Source organism: Dermacentor andersoni, chromosome 1 (assembly GCF_023375885.2).
Source record: "Dermacentor andersoni chromosome 1, qqDerAnde1_hic_scaffold, whole genome shotgun sequence".
NCBI classification, from domain to species: domain Eukaryota; kingdom Metazoa; phylum Arthropoda; class Arachnida; order Ixodida; family Ixodidae; genus Dermacentor; species Dermacentor andersoni.
This window is the reverse complement of record NC_092814.1, coordinates 206788250-206807943: the sequence shown is the minus strand read 5'-3', so window position 1 is coordinate 206807943 and position 19694 is coordinate 206788250. Positions and strand designations below refer to the sequence as shown.

The window sequence follows — 19694 nt, the reverse complement described above, 5'->3', positions numbered from 1 at the left end:
CTCGCGCATTGCAGCCATCCCAACTACCATACTTATTCGAATATAAAGTGATATTTTTTTTTTCCCAAATGCTTAGCCTCGAAGTTTCTCACTGCCTTACATGTGAGGCTGATAGATTCAGTTAATGTTTCAATATGGCACTCCAGATTCTAGATGGCAGCGCAAATTGTAGCTACTAATAAACATTGACAGTACCTTATTTTTATGTGTATAAGCCTCACTGAGAATTTCTTTTTAATTTAGCTGGAAAGCTGGGGTGCGGGTTATATGCCAATTTCACCTTGAGGTGCGACTTCACAGCAGCATGCATTTCACCTTATAGTGTTGCTTCACGGCAGTATGGCTAACTACTGTAAAGCCACACTTTAACCCTTCCGAAGGTTTATGCCATACATGTATGGCCCCACTGATCCGTTCCCCACATGGTTTTTGACATACACGTAGGACACCAATCTTACGTTTGACATTTTGTGCGTATTCGATGCCACTGGCTGTTGAGAGGTGCTGCAATCTCTGTGGAGTCATATGATAGTATTGCGTTTTTACTCACCGGAGTGCACAACTCGACTTTTTTACCTCCGAGCACTCACTCACATGGTCGCACGCACATCTTCTGCTACCTCTGAGGTGTGCAAGAAGGAAATGTGATAATTTTTTACCGCCATCGCTATTGTGTTTCCAGCAGCTTAGATACAGCCCTGCACAGCCGAAGTTCAGAAATAGCACTACTAAGTTTCATTTTCTATGCCTTCGGTTGCAGTTCGCACATTCCAGTATACTGGAGTGTTCACAGTTGTAATTTTGCGGTGGCCACGTGTGGTGCCTCTTCTTGCGGCAACTGCCCAAGCATTCGTTCTTCTGACTTGTTTCTGGTGCATTTCTTCTTCCGATTAAAACATGCTTCCGGGACAACAAACTGATAACCATTAAACTATGATAGACACTCTTGCAGCATAGCGTACTTGTCTGTATACTGTTGGCATAAGTAAAGCATTTTTGAGACAAAATATTGCTTACAATAAATTTCTTTTTTTCAATTCATGAGTTTTCAATCATTTCCTACTACTGGAAACTAATAAATTGACCAAGGGAGAACATGCTTTGCAAAAAAAATTTGACCATCAAAGGGTTAAGAAAATGTTTTCACTAATCCAGTTTTTTTTATCTCCTAGGGATGGGAGGTGGACTTCTGATTATTCATTATTTCGGGCAATCCCTGCCAACTCAATAATCCAGTGGCTACTCTATATCACCTTATATTAGCGTGCATATTTAAGTTCTTTAGCTTAGGTCTTCCAACTGTACCCTCACCTTATAACCGAATAAATATGGTACTTTTGCTGATCAGCATGTGGCCCTTGATATGATTCTCATGATTGAAAAAGTGCTCTGGTATGGTATGGTATGGTATGGTATGGTATGGTATCAGGTTTGAGGCTAAGCAATGCATAAGGAAAGCTTTTCCGTACATTTTTGTGGTAGCAGAAGGTGATACCAGCTGCAAAGTCCACTGCGCAGGCTGCAGACAGCTAATTGTCATCAAAGCTACTTGGGACAGATTTCACCAAAACCACTAAACAACCAAAAGATGTTTGATACACTCAAAGCAACAATCCACCAATCTCACTGCAAGTTGAACCACGCCACTGCTGCCATGGTGCATGCTGGTGTTAATTGTACTCCAGCTGCATAGGCACACTAAGAGCATGCAGAACGCGTCGAGCCTTAATGTTTCCAAGAATTGTTTCATTGTTTGCAACATTTTCTTATTGGTGCACCATTACTGTATCGATAGGATCAAACTGTTCTGTGCCTGGCTGCTGCTAAGAGAAAAACCTGTAAATGTTGACACCTTTCCAAAAGACACCAGCTGGCCACAGGAATGCATGATTAAGGATTACTAACTGAGCCGGATAAAAATAAGGTAAGAAATTATTGTTTTGTAGGTTTATTAAATTTCTCAAAAAACTTCTGCTGTTCCTAATGCATCTTGTAAAAATTTTGCCAAAGGTAAGAATGTCTGGAACACAACACTGAAGTATTTCTGCAACTGTACATGCACTTATGCTGCAAAAAGAGACCAAATGATACGAAGAAGCAATAAGACAGGAAAGAGTGGTTTCAGTGATATGCCTACTGCTCTGGTTGAGTAGTGTGTAGTGGAGTCTTAGCGAAAGAGGCGGTGACGAAATGTAGCAATACAAATGTAGCAATACAATCTTGGGTGGCGATTCAGTATCAGTTCCACCTCGTTAGGAATGACTTCCCCGGTGCGCGAGACAGGCAGCCGAGACCATGAGCCGTTTGGTGTACCCCCGTCAATACGCGACTAGTAAATTCCCAGTAAGCGCTGAAAGCTTTTGTCTTTCTCATTTTCTTTCTTTTTTTTTCCACACTACATTTGAGTATTGTTCAAGATCACCGAAAATGTATTGTATATCTAGCCGCGTTCACTGCCGCAAGCATACGGGTGACACCGAAACAACAATGTTAGAATCAATGAGGAATACTATGTCGTATCACCTGCTGCGATCAGTAAAGCCCCTATTGTGTGGATAATTCAAGCATGTTTACAAGCATTTGAGATATACGAAATTGACTTAGACTCACTCGAAGCGAGCGCATTGTGCACAATATTATTTTTAATGCGAGTCGGAGTCGGCTGTATAATTTGTGCCTAGCCAAATTCAAGGCCGCCTGCGCATGTGTGATTGCGGAACTACGAGGCCAGTACCGTTTAGAAATCATTCTCTATCGAGTTACCCATCGCAATCAGCAAAACGCATCTATAGCAGACAAATCAAAGAAGTTTTTAGGCATGGAGGGTCCTCTGGGTTGTACTTGTCGACGAGAAGATAGCCTCGCCGCCAACGGGATCATCTGACTCAGCTATGTCGAATGCTCGGTTGCCTTAGTCAAAAGTTCGAATCCTCTCTCTCTTTTTTTTTTATCTGACGGCGGTGAGCATGACTTTCACCTCCTCCAGTACACTACATTTGCAGGCTTGGAGCGACGCCTGACACCGGCAAAAGATGCTGAGAGCGAGTGGGGCTATATTAATCTAGGTACAACCAAATTAGGAAGGCCCACTAAGCTTCAAGAAAGACACTCCCTCACCAGCACAGGAATTGGCCTTACTGGTGCAGTATACGGCCACCCCCTTCCAAATGACTCCAACAACTAAACCATGACCCTCAGTCCCCATCAGCTATGGAGCACCTGACCAAGGCGGCGGTCAGACCTGAAACGCAGCAGAGGGTGCTAAGAATCTCTGGGTCTGGACAGGCCGCCAATGGAAACTGGCCCTACCAACCTTTAACGCCCGAACTCTGTCGAGTGAGGCTAGCTTAGCAGGACTCTTTGAGGAACTATCAGACGTTTTTTGGGATATAATTGGCCTTAGCGAGATTAGAAGAACTGACGAGGCTTATACAGTGCTGACTAACGGCCATGTCCTCTGCTATAGCAGTCTCCAAGATAAGAAGCAATACGGGGTAGGATTCCTAATCCTTAAGGACATAGCAAACAACACTGACGAATTCTATAGCATTAATGAGAGGGTAGCAGTAGTCATAATCAAACTTATTAAGAGCTATAGATTAAAGATAGTTCCATCCTAGGCTCCAACATCCAGTCCCGATGATGATGAAGTAGATCAGTTTTATGAAGATGTTGAATTAGCGATGAGAAAAGTTCAAACTCAGTATACAGTAGTAATGGGAGACTTCAATGCAAAAGTGGGGTAAAAGCAGGCTGGGGGACAAGCAATTGGCAACTATGGCGTCGATTCTAGGAAGGCTAGAGGAGAAACGTAGATAGAATTCACAGAAAGAAATAAGCTTCGAATAATGAATACCTTCTTCAGGAAGCGTAGCAACAGAAAGCGGACCTGGAAATACCCCAATGGTGAAACAAGAAATGAAATTGATTTCATACTTTGTACCAATCCCAGCATAGTGCAGGATGTAGAAGTAATACGTAGGGTAAAGTGCAGTGATCATAGGTTAGTGAGGGCTAGGATTCACCACAATTTGAACAGAGAAAGAGTAAAATTGGTCAAGAAAGAACAGGTCAACCTAGAGGCAATAAGGGTAAAAGCAGACAAATTCAGGCTGGTACTTGCCAACAAATATGCAGCCTTAGAACAGAGAGATGAAGATGACAGAGAGGCAATGAATGAAACCATAACTAGACTGGTTTCAGAGGCAGCAATTGAAGTGCGAGGCAAGGCACCAAGGCAACCAGTAGGCAAACTCTCCCAAGTAACAAAGGGCCTACTAAAGAAACGACAAAGAATGAAAGTGTCCAACTCAAGAGATAAGATAGAATACGCGGAACTGTCAAAACTGATCAACAAGGCGAAAATAAGTGATACTTGAAAGTATAATGTCAGAAAGACAGAAGGAGCCATAAAAAATGGACACAGGTTGAAATCTGTGAGAAGGAAACTTGGCATAAAACAAACCAAGATGTTTGCGCTGAAAGATAAGCAGCGTAATATCATCAGCAATCTCGCAAGTACAGTAAAAGCAGCGGAAGAATTCTATACTGACCTGTACAGTACCCAGAGGAGCCATGATACCCCCATTCGAAGCAGTAATGAACAGGTTGCAGAGACTCCTATAACTAGCGATGAGGTCAGAAGGGCCTTGCAAGACATGGAACGGGGAAAATCAGCAAGACAAGATGAAACAACGGTAGATTTAATCAAAGATGGAGGAGACATAATGCTTGGAAAACTGGCAGCTCTCTGCACAAAGTGTCTATCAACTGCCACGGTCCCAGAAAACTGGAAGAATGCAAACATTATACTAATCCACAAAAAGGGAGACGTTAAAGAATTGAAAAACTATAGGCCCATTAGCTTACTCCCAGTATTATATAAAATATTCACCAAAATAATCTCGAATAGAATAAGGGCAACACTGGACTTTAATAAACCAAGCGAACAGGCTGGCTTCAGGAAGGGATAGTCTACAATGGATCACATCCATGCCATTAATCAGGTAATAGAGGAATCCATAGAGTACAATCAGCCTCTCTATATGGCTTTCATAGATTACGAAAAAGCGTTTGATTCAGTAGAGATACCAGCAGTCATAGAGGCATTGTGTAATCAAGGAGTACAGACCGCTTACGCAAATACCCTGGAAAATATCTACAGAGATTCCACAGCCACCTTAATTCTACACAAGAAAAGTAGGAAGATACCTATAAAGATAGGGGTCAGACAAGGAGACACAATCTCTCCAATGCTATTCACTGCGTGCTTGGAAGAAGTATTCAAGCTATTAAACTGTGAAGGCTTAGGAGTAAAGATTGACGGCGAATATCTCAGCAACCTTCGGTTTGCCAATGACATTGTTCTATTCAGCAACAATCTAGATGAGTTGGAACAAATGATAGAGGACCTTAACAGAGAGAGCATAAGGGTGGGGTTGAAGATTAATATGCAGAAGACAAAGATAATGAGGAATAGCCGGGCACGAGAACAAGAATTCAGGATCGCCAGTCAGCCTCTAGAGTTGGTGAAGGAGTACATTTACCTAGATCAATTAGTCCCAGGAAACCCTGATCATGAGAAGGAAATTCATAGAAGAATAAAAATGGTTTGGATCACATATGGCAGACATTGTCAGCTCCCGACTGGAAGCTTGCCATTACGATTGAAAATGAAGGTGTACAATTAGTGCATTTTACCGGTGCTGACATATGGGGCAGAGACTTGGAGACTGACAAAGAAGCTTGAGAACAAGTTAAGGACCGCGCAAAGAGCGATGGAATGAAGAATGCTAGGCATAGCGTTAAGAGATAGAAAGAGAGTGGCTTGGATCAGAGAGCAAACAGGAATAGCCAACATTCTAAATGACATTAAGAGAAAAAAATGGAGCTGGGCAGGTCATGTAGTGCGCAGGTTGGACAACTGTTGGATCATTAGGGTTACAGAATGGATACCAAGAGAAGGGAAATGCAGTCGAAGAAGGCAGAAGACTAGGTGGAGCGATGAAATTAGGAAATTCACGGGTGCTTGTTGGAATCGGTTGGCACAAAACAGGGCTAATTGTAGATCGCAGAGACAGACCTTCGTCCTGCAGTGGACATAAAATAGGCTAATGATGATGATGGTGATTCAGAGAAACCATGTGGAAGGCGGGAGATGGAAATTCAAGACGATACATGCTTTCCTCGGGACAATATATATATATAGGTACGCTTCTTCTAAAGGGGAGAGGGGGATAAGGCAGGTGGGTGAGGCAATGACCGAGGGTGTGTTAGCGGCAAGGGTGTAGAAACGAAATAAAGGTGTGCTATTCAACATCGGTAGAGGAATGTGAGGTAGCATCGTGTGTCAGGCGGTTGACGTGTCAATGTAGGTTCCTTTTTTTCGTGGAAGGTGCCTGGATGACGAGAGGAGGGGTCCGCTCTGTTGGAGGTCAATGAATTACCATCTCTCTGAAAGAGAGAACAAAATTTAGCCGCAGAAAATGGTGGTCGAGGGAAAAAAAAAAAGGATAAATACATAAATAAAAAACAAACGAAAGGAAGAGGAAAAGAAACTGAGCAACCCAATTAGAAATAAAAATAGCTAGGTGCTGTTGTCCTAGTTTGAAATTTAGCATAGCAAATAGATTCTAAAGCTCACTTTGAAACATTTATGCTTATTGGTTGCAATGTCTTGAACTTACGGATGAGGTATGATTGTCTATTTTCTGCCTCGCACAGAATGGAAATTTGACTGCAAGATGTAGAGTTTAAGTTCACCAAAGTTATGACCTTGTTGGCTGAAACACTCGGCAACAGTTTTGGGAAGCTTTTTAGCTGTGTCCACACGATGTCGGTTTAACCTGACATTAATTGATTAACCAGTTTCACAGATATATTGTTTCTTACAGAAAGAACATTCAAGCATATAAATTAGATCGGAATTCATGCAAGTAAAGCTTCACTTCGTGTATATAGCTATTTGCGATGCTTTTAATTTTAAGGTCCCTTTGAAGGTGCCTCCAGGTTTTGTGCCTGCAGGTTTTGCACCTGAGGCAAGAATATGGTTGTATTACAGGGGAATGATGCTGGCTGATTTTAGTGCGCACTACCATTTCTAAAGTTTCTGTCGCGGTGATAGGTCAGCCTTGGTACCACCGGGAACACTTTTCTCAGATGCTTGTTACTTGATAATATTGGGTGGTATTTTCGTAGAATGTTGTTTATGTTTGGGAGGGCATTAGAATATTTTGTTATAAAGGCTGGTGATCTCCCCGATACTGGCGTAGGCTGTTTCTTAGCTAATTCCAACTGCCTCTCCACTATTGACACTAAGTCAGAAGCCTTGTTGAGAGGAACTTATGGATAGTCACTGACCTCCAATAGGGCAAATAATCCCCCCCCCTCCAACTTCGTTGTCCAGGCCCCTTCCACGAAAAAAAGGAACCTACATTGACACGTCAACTGGCTGAAACACAATGCTACCTCACATTCCTCCACCAACATTGAAGCACATCTTTGTTTTCAATTCTACACCCTCGCCGCTAACACACCCTAGGTTGTTGCTTTGCCCACCCACCCTGATCCCCTCTCCTCTTTAGAAGAAACATACCTATATATAACATGCCGAGGAAGGTATATATTGCCTTGAAAAAGACAAGTCCACTTGTCGAAAAGTTGGCTCTGGCTTTCACTTGTTCTTGTTTTGCTCAAGAGTGGGCAAGGCAGCAGCAATACAGGCCAGATGTTCAAACGTTGTCTCTTCTTCGTGCAGCTTTTCACCGGCTTGGCTGCTTGCCCGGAGTATACTACGAAGGCCTTCCTGGATGCATCACCGCTCGCATGTCATCACGCCCTGATGTTCCCGCATGCGCGCGATGACTGCCCTATCTCCGCCCTGGAAGATAGTCATGGTCTGTTCACCGCTGGATTCGACAAGATACTGACCTCTGCCATCGGTGACGTCAGCCTGGATGGTGCACTAATGCGAGTCACGACGCCGGCTCCGTTCAGTATAAAAGCCACACCGCAGCTTCATCGCTTCAGTGGGCAAGGCAGCAGCAATACAGGCCAGATGTTCAAACGTTGTCTCTTCTTCGTGCAGGTATGTTACCTTAAGAACGCTTATTGTATTCGATCTGACAACCGCTTCTTATTGCTGATGCCTTGCCCACACGAATGTCTTTCTGCATATATTTCTGTATGTGCTGATCTTGTTTACTGCATGAGCAGCCTCCTACTGAGTGGCGATATTGAAACAAACCCGGGCCCTACAAAACGCTCCGCCACTCAAACAGATGATTCTGGCTCTATGATATCCGAAATGTTCGCTCAGCTTCTTGCGGGGCAAAATAAGATAACAAAAGATATAGCTGACATGCGAAAATCTATCGACGCTCGATTTGAGGCAATTGAGAAACGTATAGTTGATCTTGAGCAGCAGGCACCCACGTTTAGCACAGCCCACTACGATAACCTACAGAGCCAAATTCAGAAAATGTCATCCACTATTAACTCACTTTCTTCCCAAAGCGATGATTTAGAAAATCGCTCGCGTCGCAACAACCTTATTCTTTATGGTCTAACAGAATCTAAGCATGACACTAATGAATCGCTGCAATCGCAAGTTAAGAACTTCTTTACTGACGTACTAAAGCTTGATTTTCCTCAAATTGAGCGATTGCATAGGCTTGGTAGACCTAGAGGTGGGAGACCTCGCCCCATCATTATGAAGCTCCTAGATTTTCGCGAAAAGATTAGTGCTCTAAAGAATGGCTATAAGCTAAAAGGGTCTCAGTGGCGCTTATCTGAAGATTTTTCTTCAAACATACGATCCATCCGTAAAAAACTATGGGACGCTACAGCACAATTCCGTAACAATGGTTGAGTGGTACACCTCAGGTACGACCATGCGTTTGTTGATAATCAGCTCTACAATTGGGACGTTGTTTCGAACTCTCTTGTAAAAGCTCCTGACCGCACCACTCACCATCATTTACCGCTCTCCCAGGGGAACAATCCTTGACTTAACAATGACAAGTACGATAAACTTTGTATATTAAATCTTAATGCAAGAAGCCTATCTAACAAATATTCAAGCTTTTCCTCGTTGGTGGCATCACATTCCCCACATGTTATCGGTGTTACTGAGACCTGGTTGCATAGCGACATCCTTGACTGCGAAGTAACTCCCCCAGGATATAACGTCATAAGAGTAGACAGGAATGCGGGCAGAGGCGGAGGTGTTGCCGTGTTTTTGCGCTCTGACCTACAGTTTTCTGTACTACAATCCCCACTTGAAATCGAGACGGTCTGGTGTAAGGTGCACATTAATAAAACAAATGTAATCATTGGTGTGTTTTATCGACCTCCTAAACATACCTCAAATGAAATAATGATCCTTAACGCGTTCATCCAAGAGCACGGTTTTGGCTCTTCAAATTTAATCTGCATGGGGGACTTCAATGTACCTAATGTTTCGTGGGCTTCATTATCGATAACTGGTGATAACGTCCCTCTTTCTAGAGAGTTGCTTGAATTTCCACTATCGCTTGGATTGAAACAAATTGTATCTAACCCTACTAGAGAGTCCGCCATACTAGATTTGATTTTTCTAAGTGCACCGCTCTTTACAAGTGGCTTTGAGTGTGAGATTACGGACGGTATTTCCGATCACAAAGCTGTTATTGCTACTATTAATCTTTCAGTTTCAAGGCGCCACTATCAATATACCAGTTTTTACGATTATAATCATGCAGATGATACGTCCATACTTGATACATTAAGCATTTCATTCGACAGTTTCTCCCAGTTATGCACTACCAGTGATATCAATGCTATAGTATCCCATTTTGAAAACATTGTCCATACTTGCATAGAGCGCTATGTGCCATTAAAAACAAAAAAGAATAATCTAGACCTTCCTTGGATGACAAGGGAAATACTGCATTTGAAGCGTCGAGTAGCCAGAGCACGTGGGAAGCGCCACATGAATGCAGAAACAAATGACCAGTTCCGCTTTATGAAGGAAGAACTCCGTCAAAAAATGGACGCAGCTAAGAACTTTTATTATCAGTTCACCCTACCTAATTTAGTTAAAAATAACCCACGAAAATTTTGGAGCTCAATTTCGCCAATGAAGAACACCACCCAGACATTTCTATTAGGCGATTCCGAAATAAGCGATCCTGGACCTATTGCTAAAGCATTCAGTGAATATTTTCAGTCTGTATTCACACAGGACAATGGCGTAATTCCTCCCTACTCCACGACAACTAACATGTCCTGTGCTATTAACAATGTTACAATATGTAAGCAAGGAGTCCTGAACCTTATTTTAAATCTCGACACCAAAAAAGGCTGCAGTCCAGACAATGTTAACAATGTGTTCCTTCATCGTTATGCGCTTTGGACGTGTCAATACCTCACATTGATTTTTGAGAAATCTGTATCTACTTGTACAGTTCCTTGTTCATGGAAACGGGCTAGAGTCATTCCATTGTTCAAATCTGGGCAGAAACAATCTCTTCTAAATTATAGACCCATTTCGTTAACTTCTCATGCATGCAAACTTCTTGAACACATAATTTATAAACACATTATCACTTTTCTCGAGTCTAATAACATTTTATGCAGCGCTCAGCATGGATTTCGTAGTGGTTTTAGCACAGTGACTCAATTAACTGAATTTACACATGACATCGCTTTTGCTCTTGATTTAGGTCATCAATTAGATGCACTCTTCATTGATTTCTCGAAAGCATTTGATACTGTACCACATCCTAAACTATTACATAAACTAAACTTTATCCTTAATAACCCGCTTCTCATTGACTGGATCCGTAGTTTTCTTTATGATCGTTCACAGTATGTTTCTTTTAATTCATTCAACTCTCCTGACGCATCAGTATCTTCCGGTGTGCCCCAGGGTTCTATTTTAGGGCCATTGCTTTTTTTGCTTTATATTAACGACATTCCAAGCTCTGTTTCAGTAAAAATTCGGCTTTACGCTGACGACTGCGTTCTCTACAATGTCATTTCTTCACCTAACGATCATAACACTCTGAATCAATCTTTTATAAGTTTTTGTGAATGGTGCGAACTCTGGCAAATGAACATTAACTTCAAGAAAACAGTCGCCATGTCCTTTCACAAGCATGCTAATTGCTCATATTTCAACTATTCCTATAAATCCACTTTTCTGCAGCGCGCATACGAATATAAGTATTTAGGCCTCCTTTTCACTCCAAGATTATCCTGGTCAGAACATATTCTAACAACTTGCAACAAAGGACTAAAAAAACTTGGTTATCTAACCCGAACTCTACGTGCTGCCCCCAAAGAAACTAAACTTATTACATACAAAACACTTGTAAGACCTATTCTTGAATATGCGTCTACCATATGGAACCCTTACAAAATTTCGGACATCCACAAAATTGAATCTGTTCAGAAAAAGGCGGTTCGTTTCATATACCGCCGTTATGATAGAATGTTTTCACCGTCATCTCATCTGAATATGCTTGGTTTAACCCCTCTTTCCCACCGTCGTCACATTAATTCTCTGAAACTTCTACACTCTCTATTTTACTCTCCACATTATGCTTCCCCTAACACATATCTGACCCGTGCAAAGCCCCTAATCACGAGAAGCAGCAATGACTTAAACTTATCCGTCTTTTTTGCTCGCACCAACACTTTTAAATACAGTTTTTTTCCTCGGACAATTGAACTCTGGAATGACCTGCCTGGTTCCATCCGTTCTTTACCACATAGAGAATTTGGGGATGCCATTGAATGCTCCCCTTAGTCATGTTACTCACGCATGCTTCTTTGTATAGTGATTTTCTTTCTCGCATTTGTATTCACCCACTCCTGCAATAGCCCTTCTGGGCTGCAGTATTTGTAAATAAATAAAATAAAATAAATAATATTCAGATATTTAAGATATGTGAGCACACTATCTGGAGTGCTGCTCCCACAGCCAGTCTCGGTTGTTGTAAATACGGATTGCTCAGACCTGCAGCCTGTGCTAAGTACATCTCCGGCTGTAGAAAGCATACCAAAATAGTCTTAATGGCTAGGCTAGACAAGATGGTTTTCTTGAAATTCTAGCATTGTTGATTGGCAGAACTTTGCCTGCAGGAGGGCAGGTGTGTCTCGCAGAACAAACAAATCAAAGCTGCTCTGATGCAAGAAATAATGAACTTTGTGCTTGTACATTAATGAATGAAACAATTAAGCGTTTTCACGCTTTCTGCAGCGAAAGAAAAGCACGGATGAGAGCATAACCAGTGCTTCACATGGTCAGCACAAGCGCATAAATTAAACATCCTGCAACGGGGGTGTTCGCCTAGCAGCACTAGCTCTAGGTTGCAGCGGTAGGCTTAAAACAGGTCGGTGCTATATCGAAATGGGGAAGCAAGCACTCCTCGTCATCTTCTTCTCATTCACTAGCACCATGCCCACTGCCCAGTGCCTTCAGTACAATAATTCCCCACCGAAAGAGTAGCCATCCTGGCGACCTAAGGACAGGAAAACACAGAAGGGTCATGACACTGCTTGAGCCGGGAGACGTGGACAATATCCTGGCCGCGACGGCGCTGGTCGGAAGGCGCTTCCGTTGGCTCGATGAGGTAGTTGACCGCGGATGTTTGTTTCAGTACCCAATAAGGACCGTGGTACTTGGAGAGCAGCTTAGAGGAAAGGCCTGGAGGAGTAGAGGGCACCCACAACCAGAACAGCGAGCCAGAAGCAAAGCACGTAGCCACAGTAGATGAATCGTGGCGATGCTTTTGGCGCCACTGGTCCTGGGATGTCAACGAACGAGCGAGCTGGCGACATTCTTCGGCGTAAGCAGCCGCTCTAGAAACAGTCATGCACTCCGAAGCATCTGGTCGGTAAGGCAGAATCGTGTCCATAGTGCATGAAGGTTCATGTCCGTAAAGGAGAAAGAAAGGGGAGAACCCAGTGGTGCTTTGCGTGGTCGAGCTCAATGCCAGGATGAGACCTTCACTAGTTATATTGAAGACGTGCTCTCGCTCTGCAAGCGCGTCAACTCATCTATGGACGAAGCTGACAAGATCAAACACGTCATGAAAGGCATCGATGAGCATGCCTTCCAGATGCTCATCGCGAAGAGTCCCCGGACGATTGCCGAGGTCATACAGCTTTGCCAGCAGTACGATGAGCTGCGCAAGCAACGTGCATCAACACGCGCTGCTCAGCAGGACACTGCGGATCTATCCCCGTTGGACTTCGGTCACGACGCTGCCGACATCTCTGCTTTAATGCCGGAGATAAAGCAGTTCATCCGCCAGGAAGTCGCACGCCAACTCTCTCTGGCGAATAGCGCACCCGAGCCGTGGACAACCCTGGCTCCTTCGTTTCGTCACGTCATTCAGACGCAAGTTGCCGTAGTGCTGCCATCTGCCCCTCCTCCGCAGCCTGCAGCTGGACCGCTAACGTACGCTGGCGTTGTCGCCCGGCCTTATGCTCCTCCGGCTCGATTCCTACCGGGCCACCGGCACCTTCCATGTACCGCCGCCACCTTCGCGTCCGATAGTTGTTCCTTACTCGGCTGCTGGAGCCCCTGTCATCAACCTGTGGCGAACACCTGATAACCGGCCAACATGTTATTCCTGCCATTTTCCGGGCCACGTAGCATGATTCTGCCGCCGTCGCAGCCCCCGTTTACCTGACAGTGGGGGTGCCTCAAGCTACAGGCCTGCTCAACTTCCGCATCAGGACCAATCTAACCTTCCTCCGGACTCCTCTTACAGTCGCCTCCCCTTCGATTCACGCCGGTCGCCTTCCCCACGTCACTGATCCATTTCCCCGATGGTTCGCCAACCCAGCCCAGCCCGAGAGGAAAACTAACAGTCGCAGTTCCAAAGGCAAGAACTGCGTTTACGTCGAACATTTCAAGGCCTCATTCTGCGCCGGCGAATGACATTGAACTGTCCGTAGATGGCGTCACCGTACACGCACTTATCGACACCGGAGCCGCCGTTTCTATTATTAGTGAGAAGCTCTGCCGCAATTTGAACAAAGTGACCATTCCCCTTATTTCTCTTTCTCTGCGTACGGCAACCTCGCATCGCATTCAGCCTTCAGCGTTGTGCACAGCCCTGGTTGTCATTCAAAGCGTTATGCATGCTATCGAATTTGTCGTCCTACCTCGTTCCTCGCATGACATTATTCTTGGTTGGAATTTCCTATCTGTCAATCAAGCTCTTATCGACTGCGCTCGTTGCGAACTTATGTTATCAGTGCCGTGTTTTGACCCTGACGACCATTATTCTCCTAAAGTTGTTGCTGCCTCTGACATCGATATCGCACCTTTCTCCACCGCTCTGGTTCCTGTGTTATGTAGCTCTGCTGCGAACTCACCTGTTCTGTTTACGCCGTCGGCCACTTGTGCGTGCCGCCGGAACTTTCTGCTTCCGTTTGCTGTAGTCACTTTTTGCGAAGGTTCTGCTGCCATTTACGTGTGCAATCCGTCCGCCTGGCCATCATCCCTACTCCGCGGCGAGTGCCTGGGTACCTCTGAAGCTTTCGATTGCGTTCTCCCGGTCACCATGTTTCGTGATGCGGCATCACTTCCGATTTGTGCCGTAACTCCTCCCGCCGCAACCGATGCCCCTCCCTGTAGACGTCTTCGCTCGTGCCGTTGACGCAGAACTCACACCTGCGCAGCACACCGAAATCATCAAGCTCCTCCAGCGTTTTCATGCCTCATTTGACATTGGCCAACCATCCTTGGGCCGGGCGTCTGCAGTCGTTCACCGTATTGACACCGGCCAACAAACACCATTGTGCTGGCGTCCGTGTCGTGTGTCGGCCGCTGAACGCCGTGTCATCGACCAGCACGATGACTGCATGCTGGAGCGTGGCCTCATCCAGCCCTCTAACAGTCCCTGGGCATCTCCAGTTGTCCTTGTTAAAAAAAAAGACGGCTCCATTCGGTTCTGCGTCGACTATCGCCGCCTTAACCGAATAACGCGCAAAGATGTCTATCCTCTGCCGCGCATCGACGATGCCTTGGACAGTCTGCAGGGAGCAAAATTCTTTTCCTCGCTGGATCTACGCTCTGGGTATTGGCAAGTGCCAATGGCAGAGGCCGATCGCCAAAAGACAGCCTTTGTAACTCCTGATGGGCTATATGAATTCACCGTCATGCCGTTCGGCCTCTGCAACGCGCCTGCCACTTTCAAGCGAATGATGGATAGCATTCTTCGAGGGCTGAAGTGGAAAACGTGCCTCTGTTATTTGAATGACATTGTGTTTTTTTCCACCGACTTTGCGTCGCACCTAAGCCGCCTCGAGCAAGTCCTTGCGTGCCTCTCCACTGCAGGACTGCAACTAAATTTAAAGAAATGCCACTTCGGCGCTCGCATGCTTACTATTCTCGGTCATGTAGTTTCCAAAGACGGTATCCTCCCAGACCCCACGAAACTTAGCGCCATAACCGAGTTCCCTAAACCAACCACCATGAAAGAGCTTCGCAGTTTCATCGGCTTGTGCTCATGTTTCCGGCGCTTCATCCGTAACTTTGCCTCTATCATCGCCCCCTTGACGCAGCTTCTCACCGGCAGTTCTGACCTATCAGCCTGGCCCCCGGCGTGCGACGACGCATTCCAAGAACTGCGACGCATTCTCACCTCTCCTCCAGTACTGCGACACTTCGATCCCTCTGCACCGAGATCCATACGGACGCTAGCGGTGTCGGGCTCGGCGCTGTTCTTGCACAACGCAAGGATGGCTTCGAAGAGTATGTCGTCGCGTATGCCAGCCGCACCCTTACCAAAGCCGAGGCGAACTACTCGTTTACTGAAAAGGAATGTCTGGCCATCATTTGCGCAATCGCAAAATTTCATCCTTATGTGTACGGGCGTCCATTTGACATCGTGACCGACCATCATGCCCTATGCTATTTATCTTCATTAAAAGATCCAACTGGTCGGCTCGCCCGTTGGGCATTGCGCCTACAAGAGTACGACATCCGCGTTGTTTATCGCTCCGGCCGAAAACATTCAGACGCAGACGCTCTATCCCAGTCACCCCTGCCCTCCGGTCCTGTCCACTCGTCTATTTCCACATATGGAGCCTTCGCCCTCAACATTACCGACATGCCATCAGAGCAGTACAAGGACCCATGGATCTCTTCGCTTATTGACTTCCTGTCTAGCAAGTCGCCAGCGCCAACTTCTCGGACGCTCCGTCGTCAAGCCGCGCACTTCATCATTCGGGATAACCTGCTGTACCGCCGCAACTACAATTCGAGCGGTCACAAGTGGTTCCTTGTTATACCCCGACACCTGCGCCTTGACATCTGCGCCACATTCCACGACGATCCCCAATGTGGCCACGCTGGTGTCTTAAAGACATACTCTCGCCTCCAGCTTCGGTACTACTGGCGCGGTATGTACCACTTCGTTCGCCAGTACATCCGGTCCTGCCTCATATGCCAATGACGCAAGACACCACCACAACATGCCACCGGCCCCTTGCAACCTTTACCATGCCCACTGCCCAGTGCCTTCAGTACAATCCCTATAAATCACACACTTGAGTTGTCATTTCTGAGCATTCCTGCAAAGCTTCAGGGTCGTTTAACGAATCTACTAAGCTTTCTCACAACGATAAGCACGCTGCAACAAAAACCATGTAACACAACTTCATTGCTTCACACGATTATCAGCATTTAGAAATCAGTCACAATATATTACCATAAAGCTTACTGCTTCCAAATGCTGTGTAGCGTGTGCAATATTCACTATTCTAAAAACGTCGTCCTTCAAGCAAATAAACATAGGCAAGAAAATTTCAATCGCCACCGATATAATGTATTGGCATACGCCCACAGATTACTTCCTCGATTGAACCACTGTTGAATTTGAGAATGTTAAGCTCGTATATTAATGCAAAAAGCCTTTGGGAAGAAACAATATAGGGTTTTGCATGTTGTCCACCACGTACAGATAAAGTATGCATTACAGCGATTAACATTGCTTGAGCATATTAAAAAATACAAGCTTTGAAAAACATGCCGTTCGAGAACAAACTTTTTCACAACTCCAGCCCCTCAAATGGGCAATAGTTTAGTCGCAGAATATGCCCATTTACATGGTGTCCACCCCTGCTTCCACAAAATTAACTTGCAAAGAGGCGAAGTGGATAACCACCCGACAAGGCAGCTCTGTGTTTGAATATCACCCAAGAACTACAGGTAATATGGGTAATATGGCAGTAAAAACACTTACGAAAAGCACACACATGCGTGGCATGCATGGCGAGATCGGTCTATTCTATGGCCACTTATCTCTCATCTGTGTTTTATTAACCCTTTGAGGGTAAATTTTTTTCACCAGATGCGACCACCCAGGGTCGATTTTTTTATTGCAGATTCCAATTCTTCTTAGGGAGTTATTTCGAAAAAAAAATGAACCGCAACTTTTCAAAGGGTGACCGTAAAGTGAGAAACAAATATTTTGCGTTGATATATATGTACTCTTCAATCATGAATAACAACAATAAAAAGGAAATATACTTATAAGAATTGAAAATCTTATGCATTTTTATAGTTCAAGGCTTTGAAAATGCGCACACAAGAAAATTTCACAAAGCTCAAATGTTCCTGCTCTTACAATAATATGTACTATTATGAGCAATATGAAAGGGAACACAGGAATACGTAGAAAACACCCTCAGACCCAGCTATTTGGGTGATACGCAGCGGCCACTGTCGGAAACAAAGTGGAAAGGGGGACGCTGTTCTAAAAACTGTTCGCACTTCCGCCGTGCATCTGCAAAATGCGGAACTTCGCATCGCCAGCAGGCGGCAATAACACTTAGATATTGCGTCACTGATAACTTTTTGCGCCGAATCGTTACAAAAGGTAGCACTGTTCCCGACTTTGATATTGATTTATGGTAGATCTTGTAAATCACGAAAAAAATGGTCTTTAAGGGTGAGTTCAAAGTAAGTTTATTGGCGCTTGCCGAATATTAAAAAGATATTGAAGCAAATGACATAAGGGAATAGTGTCATCGCAGTTTACGCTCGTCCTTTGTTTTGTTTGTTGGTGGCCTAATAACGCGTCATGCCACCATCGACTTGAACAACGGCCTCCATTCTTTGGGGCAAAGACGCGTAGAGAGTCTCGATGAATGCGGTATCACACTGAAGGTGCTTCCACTCATGTTCTATTTCTTCCCATAGTTGGTCGGAGTTCGCCAATTCTAGTGACCTCTTCGAAAGGTTCACTTTCATACGGCCCCAAACGTGCTCTATAACGTTCATGTCGGCACCCTTCGCGCACCACTGAAGTTGCATTACCCCTCGCTCTTCAAAAAGGTGCAACATGTCCTTCGATGTGTGAACGGGAGACAAGTCCTGCTGGAAAAAATAACACCCATCCGGGTGCGGCCCGTTCAAGACATAGGGGATCATCTGGTGCTCGAGCAGAGTGCAATACGCAGAACTGGTGAACCTCCCATCAATTCTCACCAGTGGGCCACCCCCCAGACGTTCACAGACATGCGACTGCTGCCGGCCACCTCCTGGATATTCTGCGGACTAAAGCGTGTGTTTGCGGTCCGCCACACTCTCTTTCGTTGGTCCCAGCGGCTCGAGAACGTGGACTCATCAGAGAAAACTACATACTTCCACTCGCTCTCACTCCAGCTGCGGTGTTCAGTAGCGAACCTCAGGCGAGCTGCTTTGTTGGCTGCGGTGAGCAGAGGTTTCTGTGCGGCGATGCGACTTCGCAGTCCTGCTTCTCTAAGCCTTCGTCGTACCGTGCTGTCGCTCAAGTTGTCCAAGCCAAGAGCACCTCGAACGTCCTTTGCACTTAGAAATGGTTTGTCGCTTGACGGCAGCCATGATGCAAAGGTCTTGGTCGTTCATTGTTGATCGGGGTCGTCTGCGGTGCGGCGCATCGTTTATGTGTCCTTCGTCTCAATAAGCCTGGATAATCCGGTTGACCGTTTTCAATGGGCGGCTTGTCACAAGGGCAATATTGCGCTGCGTATAACCTCTTTTGGACATTTCTATTATACCTTCCCGCTGTTTAAGAGGCACTCGAGGCATCTTGAGGCTACAAAATCAGAGTTGACTGCTCTGCGTGGGCCACTACAGTGTGCTACGCGAGTTTTTCTGAACGAACTTCGTGCAACAGAGTCGCACGAGAGACAGTTTATCAATGTTCTTTTTAAAAATTTTTCTTTATTCTATTCTTCTGTCCCCATTAGTTCGAGCGCCGCCGCTGTTCGAGGTGCCACTGACAACCGGGTGCGTCGATTCAAATAAAGAATCTGTTTGAAATACAGGGCAAACTTGGTCTAAAAGTACTATCAAGCAGTTGCGCGAAGAAAAAAAAGAATGAAAGAATAGAAAATGCATCGGTGTAAGTCACGGGCGACGATTACCGTCTTATCGGCTGTCGGACGATCCATGACGTAAGCTGCTCCTTTGTAGAAATGCCAGCGTGATGGGAGTGCCAACAGTTAGTGGAAGAGCGCCCTCCTTTCCCTCTTTGTTTTTCACAGCGCCATCCGCGTACTGCTCCAAGTCTGTTTCGAGGCTGTTTGCCACGCGTTCCTGTGTTCTCTTTCCTATTGCTCATGATAGTACATCCATAGAGTAATCGAACTGTGTAGGTGCACGCACTCAAGAAAACTGTGTGGTTGTGTGCCCGTCAAAAAAGCAA

The 19694-nt window shown here is 45.2% G+C and overlaps 1 protein-coding gene across 2 annotated transcripts in view; it reads right to left on the bottom strand.

Moving 5' to 3' along the window:
- The window catches only part of LOC126547007 (STAM-binding protein), a 99656-nt gene that overhangs the window by 49399 nt on the left and 30563 nt on the right, over positions 1-19694 (bottom strand). The gene's annotated exons all lie outside the window — the stretch shown is intronic.